Source organism: Amblyomma mixtum, chromosome 3 (genome assembly GCF_055824585.1).
Source record: "Amblyomma mixtum isolate Tamu chromosome 3, ASM5582458v1, whole genome shotgun sequence".
NCBI classification, from domain to species: domain Eukaryota; kingdom Metazoa; phylum Arthropoda; class Arachnida; order Ixodida; family Ixodidae; genus Amblyomma; species Amblyomma mixtum.
Window position 1 is genome coordinate 102076388 of NC_143014.1, and position 6000 is coordinate 102082387.

A 6000-nucleotide genomic window follows, 5' to 3' on the forward strand; every position below is an offset into this window, starting at 1 on the left:
CATTCATTCCAATTGTTGCGAGATTATGACACTCTAGCCATAGGATAAAATGTTAAAAATAGTTTTAGCATAGCGCGATCCGCATTCCAATACCCTGAACCGCATCCCTGGTGAGCTGTCTCCTCATTGCGTGGACGGCCGTGATGCGCGGGCATAGTTGGGTCCCCGCGGAAGTGGATCAGAGTAGTCAACCACGTGTGCCCAAAAACCAAGCAGATAAGTTTAGCTATGTGTGTACATATGAGTGGACATGTATCGCTTGCCAATTTTTTTTTTCTCTTTGTGGACAACCAGAATCTGGTACTTGGCAGCATCAGCTCTTATGACAAAAATATTAACTGTATTGCTGCAGCAGTGTGTAAGAAATTTTATCACATCCTTGGTCTTGGCAGCTCTGTCAAAGGCTTCCCGTGTTGCATATGTAGTGTAGTTTTCTGGTTTTCTTGCTCCTAGTCAAAAGGGACTGTTTTACTAAAGAGTATTGATTTTCTATCTTATTTTCACTACCAGCTGCCCAGAGAGAGAACGTTACCCAGGCAGGCCTGAGCCACAAGGAATTTGTGGGCTTGGGGTATGGGCATTCTCAGGAGTATGCTATCTCCACATGCTGCAGGTGGGACACAAGGGGCAGTGCAGCTATTGCTGCAGCTTGTCTTTGGTCAAGATTGTGCCTTGATACCTAGCTCTGGCTTGGCCGATGTGGTTGCAATTGCATCCCTGTTGTCCAACACCATGGACATGGGAGGTGCTTGGAGGCCATGTGGTAAATTCGCAGTTATTTATTCTTGCTTGCTGTGCATTGAAATGCGAGCTTTCGTTGCTTCATTCTTCAGGTTCTCATCACATCCTCAAGCTTCTGTGTACGACACACAGTCTCGTCCTGCAAATGGCTGCATAGAATTGTGCCTGTTGCACATTTATGGCATTCCACAAAACCAACAATGGAACTAACATGTGAAACTAAACATTACTGGCTTGAACATTCTTCTGTGGTGGTAGCGATGTTTATGAAGAACTAGATGAGCCTGTGTGGCTCTGGATGGAAATTAGCTTTTTGTGCGGTATTGGAATGAAACAGTGAGCTTAGCCAAACTGGTGACACACCTTCTGGGGTCTTAAAGGCCTACTTGACCGAAAGTTTACTTCGGCTAATTTTGCGCTCGATATAGTATGCACGTTATGAACAATATTTCTATTTAATATTAGGACTGTGAAGCGTCTAGAATTTTAGTTACAAGCGTTCAAAACCCTCTGTAGCAGACGACGCAGTCCCCTAGCGGTGTGCTGGACAACTAACAAACCTGACCGGAAATGACGCACAATTGAGACACCGGCATCGCCGGCTCGCCAGTTTCAGGCGTTCCGAAGTGAGTGTGCGCCCCTTGTAAGCTCTTCTTCTGGTGCGTTTCTGGCTGTTTTCACCGCGAAGCTCGATGGTCTCCGAGAAAAATAAACTGCTGGCATCATGTCGACGAAGTGCGTGGCCGCGGAAAGGAATACGAGGAATGCGGAAAGCACCATACATATACCTCTCGGCCACTGCCCTTCACCCCCGATCTTGAAAGCTGGTGTCAACTGTCTGGAGCTCAGGTTTTAATGTGAATTCCCCTCTCTTCTTCAAAAAAGATAATGGTGGGTGACTGACGCTTCTGCCTCGCGCTAACCCCTTTGTGGGTTGGGCTTTGTGAATAGACCTGTCCCGGTCTACATCATGCATCCGAGCACGTACGTGTTTCTGGCCCGATCGGCAAAGCATTCCACAAACCGAGAGGGTTATAATTCGGAGAAGAAAGGCTACGAGGCATCTCTAATCAGGAGAATAAAGAGCACGGGGAACCACTCGTCACAAGCTAGCTTAGCCGGTTCAGAAGCTAAAGTGGATGGCTTTGCTCATCGAGCAACTCCCTTTTGACGGCACATTGTTTACACCAGGCAGGGGTCTAAGGAGAGGTCCGCTTCGTCTGAAAAGGAATCAACATATGCACGCGTTTATTGCAGGTACAGCTCTGCCCAATGGGCAATAATCGAAGCGAATTATGCTCACGTCATGCTCCATCAAGGCGCAGTGCGCTTGTCAGCTTGGAGCAGTTTTTGCAAGTCACCACTCGGCAGACAGAATGGGCAGCAGGCAAGGCGTTCTTGGCAGCGCTTCAAATCATTTTCGACGTGGCGGGCTCACAAACAAAGTCGTAGAAAACGCACATTGGAAGTATGCGTAATAGGATCCGGTCACGGCATTCTGAAAATGAAAGGTGAGAGTCAAGATGCAGTAACAAGTCCTCCTGATTTACCTACTTCTCAGTATGAAGGTAAGACAAAAGTCGCTACCACTAAATTAGGAGTACAAGCAGCTGCGCAGTTCAACTTCAGCGCCAGAACTGAGTTTCCACCTCTGGGTTCGGATTTTACCACGGGGCCTGAAAAATGCATACTGAATCAAAAGTGTCAAAATATTCGTGTACAGATAGAGATTTTCGGATGTCTGCAGTTATACTGCGTCAAGTTTCCAGTTTTCGGAAAGGTCAAATGTGTTATTTGGGGAACTGCAGAATTAATATGCTTTCATAACGTCCCTATTTTTTAAAGACTTACCTGTACACATGGCACTATGTTTCAGGAGGAAAACTACCACCATGCACTTTCGGACCAAAGAACTGCCATAAAACCGTTTACTGCAGCGGGCAGCACCTGACAGCTGTGCGTTATTTGACCGATACACATCAGCGACTTCTTGCACTGCGCTCAAAGCAAACTCTCCATGAGGATGCGACAATTTGTGATCACCACAAGCAACTTTACCTTCAACGATACACATCAAAAGTTGCTTCTAAATTGTGCTCGGACCCATTTTCCAGACAAAAAATACTGCCGTGGGTCGACAGTGATCACAATGGCTCTTGTTGATGGCCATCCTTCACATGAATTAATTCCGGGAAATCGAATCTGTGAAGCTTGCAAGAGGGAAATATATAGTATTTAAACGAGAGGGCCTTTCGTATCACCGGGAGATCTCAATGCCATGCTCGGACAAAGCGACAGGGAACGTAAAGTTGCGGGTATCCAAACAGAAAAGGTCTCAGCACCAATTGCTGGTAACAGTGTGAAAAGAAAGCGAGTGCAGCGCGGGTGACACTTAAACATGAACGAGGCAGAGGAAATATTCCGAGAAAACGCATGAGATGCAGCGGCCACGTCTCGTGCACTATGCCAACCATCTACCTCTGCAAGACACGAGGATTGTGAATTTCTGTTGAGTGATTACATCCGCTTAATGCAAGACCTGAAAAGGAAGTTTTCTCAAGAAGAAAGCAGAGAAAAAAAGATATAGTACCTCACTTTAGCCCTCAATTCACGGTTTCGAGAGAAAACGAGACAATTCTTTGGAGCATGGGAACGACAAGTTCGCGAAGCAAAGAGAATGAAGGCGCAAAGCGGAATTCTAAGCACGCGGGAAGCAAAACGTAGCCGGCCGGTCAGTGAAGAAGTAAAGACCTCGATCAGGGCATTCTGTGAAGATGTCTCTGTGTCATACTGCCTGCCAGGAAAAAAAAAAAGACACATTACAAGGCCAGTAAAAGCACCTGCTCTTGATGAATCTCTCAAAGAGATGCATGCAGAATGGGAAAAAGTCTCGAATTTAAAGTACGGATTCTCGACATTCGCCGCGTTGCGTCCTCTACACTGTGTTCTCCCGGGTGGAAGCGGTACACATACCGTGTGCGTGTGCATGAGTCACCAAAACTTTAAGCTAATTCTTCATTCTAGCGGGCTCAAAGAGACAACCGAGGATCTATTGGCTACTATAGTATGTCAGATTGATAACGAAGACTGCTTTTTCGGCAAATGCGCAGCTTGCCCAGACACGGTTTACGCCGAAACCCTGCTGCAACAGTCTTGCTCATGTCATGAGAGCAGAGACTAAAACATGTCCAACAATGTCCAATAAGTGGAGCCCGCTGTAGACTCGAAACCCTTGTTATGACACTTGAAGATTTTTCGGAAAAGTTCACGGATATGGTGAATCAACTTAAAATCCACCATTTTATCAGCAAGCAGCAAGCTACCTATTTTCGAAACTTGAAGGTGAACCTAAATCGACATGAGGCCGTAATAGTGGTGCATTTCGCAGAAAATTAGTTTTATAATTCAGGACGCACCACAATCGTGCCATTATGTAAACACGCAGTCCACCGTACACCCAATAGTTGTCTATTATTCCGAGGAGCAAAGCAACCCTGCAGAGGTTTCTGTGGGGTCTTTCGCCGTCATTTCTGGCTGTTTGGAACACGATGCTGTTGCAGTATACGCTTCTAAGAGTATGCTCAAAGTGGTGAAACAAGATCTGTCGCAAGTAAAAAAATACACAATTTTTCTGATAGAGCTGCATTACAGTATAAGAATAAAAAGAACTTTCGAATCTCTGCTACCCCGAACAAGATCACAGTCTTTTGGCAGAATGGAATTTCTTCGCCACTTCACACGGAAAAAGTGCATGCGATGGTGTCGGCGGCACACTGAAACGTCTCGCAGCAATAGCAAGCTTGCAGAAGAGGCCATATCAGGATCAAATTATATCAACAGAGGACCTGTTTACCTGGACAAAAATAATGTGAAAGGAGTTACAGTAATCTGGGTTCCAAACGCAGAAATACAAGAAAAAAAGAATATAACTGGCTTCCAGATTTTCCTGGGCAATCACAGTGAAAGGAACGCGACAGTTCCACTACTTCAGGCCAGCGACGTCTTCAACACTTCATGTTGACATCACATCAATCTCAAACGTCCAAGAAATTCAAGTCAAGAAAGAGACGTGAACCTACAGGTGGCCTCATATTGAAGCGAAAAATTCAAATGCTGAACAGATGAAGGGATGAGAAAACAAAAGGCAGAGAACAAGAATGTAGAGAAATTTTTTATTTGCAGGGTATAGCCTACTGCTATAAGTGTCCATGGGCCCGTTCAAGCCATCTTTTCATTCTGTTGTAAGACAGAAGAGAAGAAATGACCATGTCGTTCTTCTGCCTCTGCAACGTTTACAATTAACTGCCACACAATAGGCGTCACATCGATGTTTTATTCGTTACCTGGCCACGCTGAGGCCAAAAATGAGTGTTAAACTGAGGAAAGTACCTCGTTCAAGATGGATTTTTAGTGGCATCAACTGACTGAGAACGTGTTCGCTTGGCAAAGACCTAAAGTAAACATGCGCGCCAAAAAAGGGGTTGGTGCCGGGCATGTATGATGCTGGTTTGGTTTAGTTTATGGGGTTTAACGTCCCAAAGCGACTAAGGCTATGAGAGACGCCGTAGTGGAGGGCTCCGGAAATTTCGACCACCTGGGGTTCTTTAACGTGCACTGACATCGCACAGTACACGGGCCTCTGGAATTTCTCCTCCAAAGAAATTCTAGCCGCCGCGGCCGGGATCGAACCCGCGTCTTTTGGGTCAGCAGCCGAGCACCATAACCGCTGAGCCACCGCGGCGGCGGTATGTATGATGCAGTGAAAGCGCATTTCGGTAGTGCCGACCATTGACACTGGTTGTGAACTTCAAAAATTTTTTTTCTCGCGTCAGAAAAGATTCACTCGAACAAAAGTTTGTTGATTGCAAGCTAATATGTGAGGGCCTTTATGCTTAATTTAGGTTTCACTAAGAGAACATCACTTTTTGCCAACTTTGGGACTGGTTTTCTTAAAAAAATACTCTTTAAAGAAAATTAAAAATATTTTTGGCAGCAACTCTACCACCAAGTGAACGGCGAAAAAATTTATTGTGACTGAAACATGAACGACGGTTATGATAAAAAATTCTGAAAATTCTTTATTGTACCGCGAAAAGTCTGATACGGGGCCGCAAATGACGTTGCATCTAAGAACGATGCATACGCGATACTATAAAATAGAATTTGTTATTTAATCTGCTTTCACACCCGATTTAAAAATATTTACCTGCAAGCAACTTTTGCGTGTTCGCGAAAACTTCGAAAGGCGCTTACGTGTGA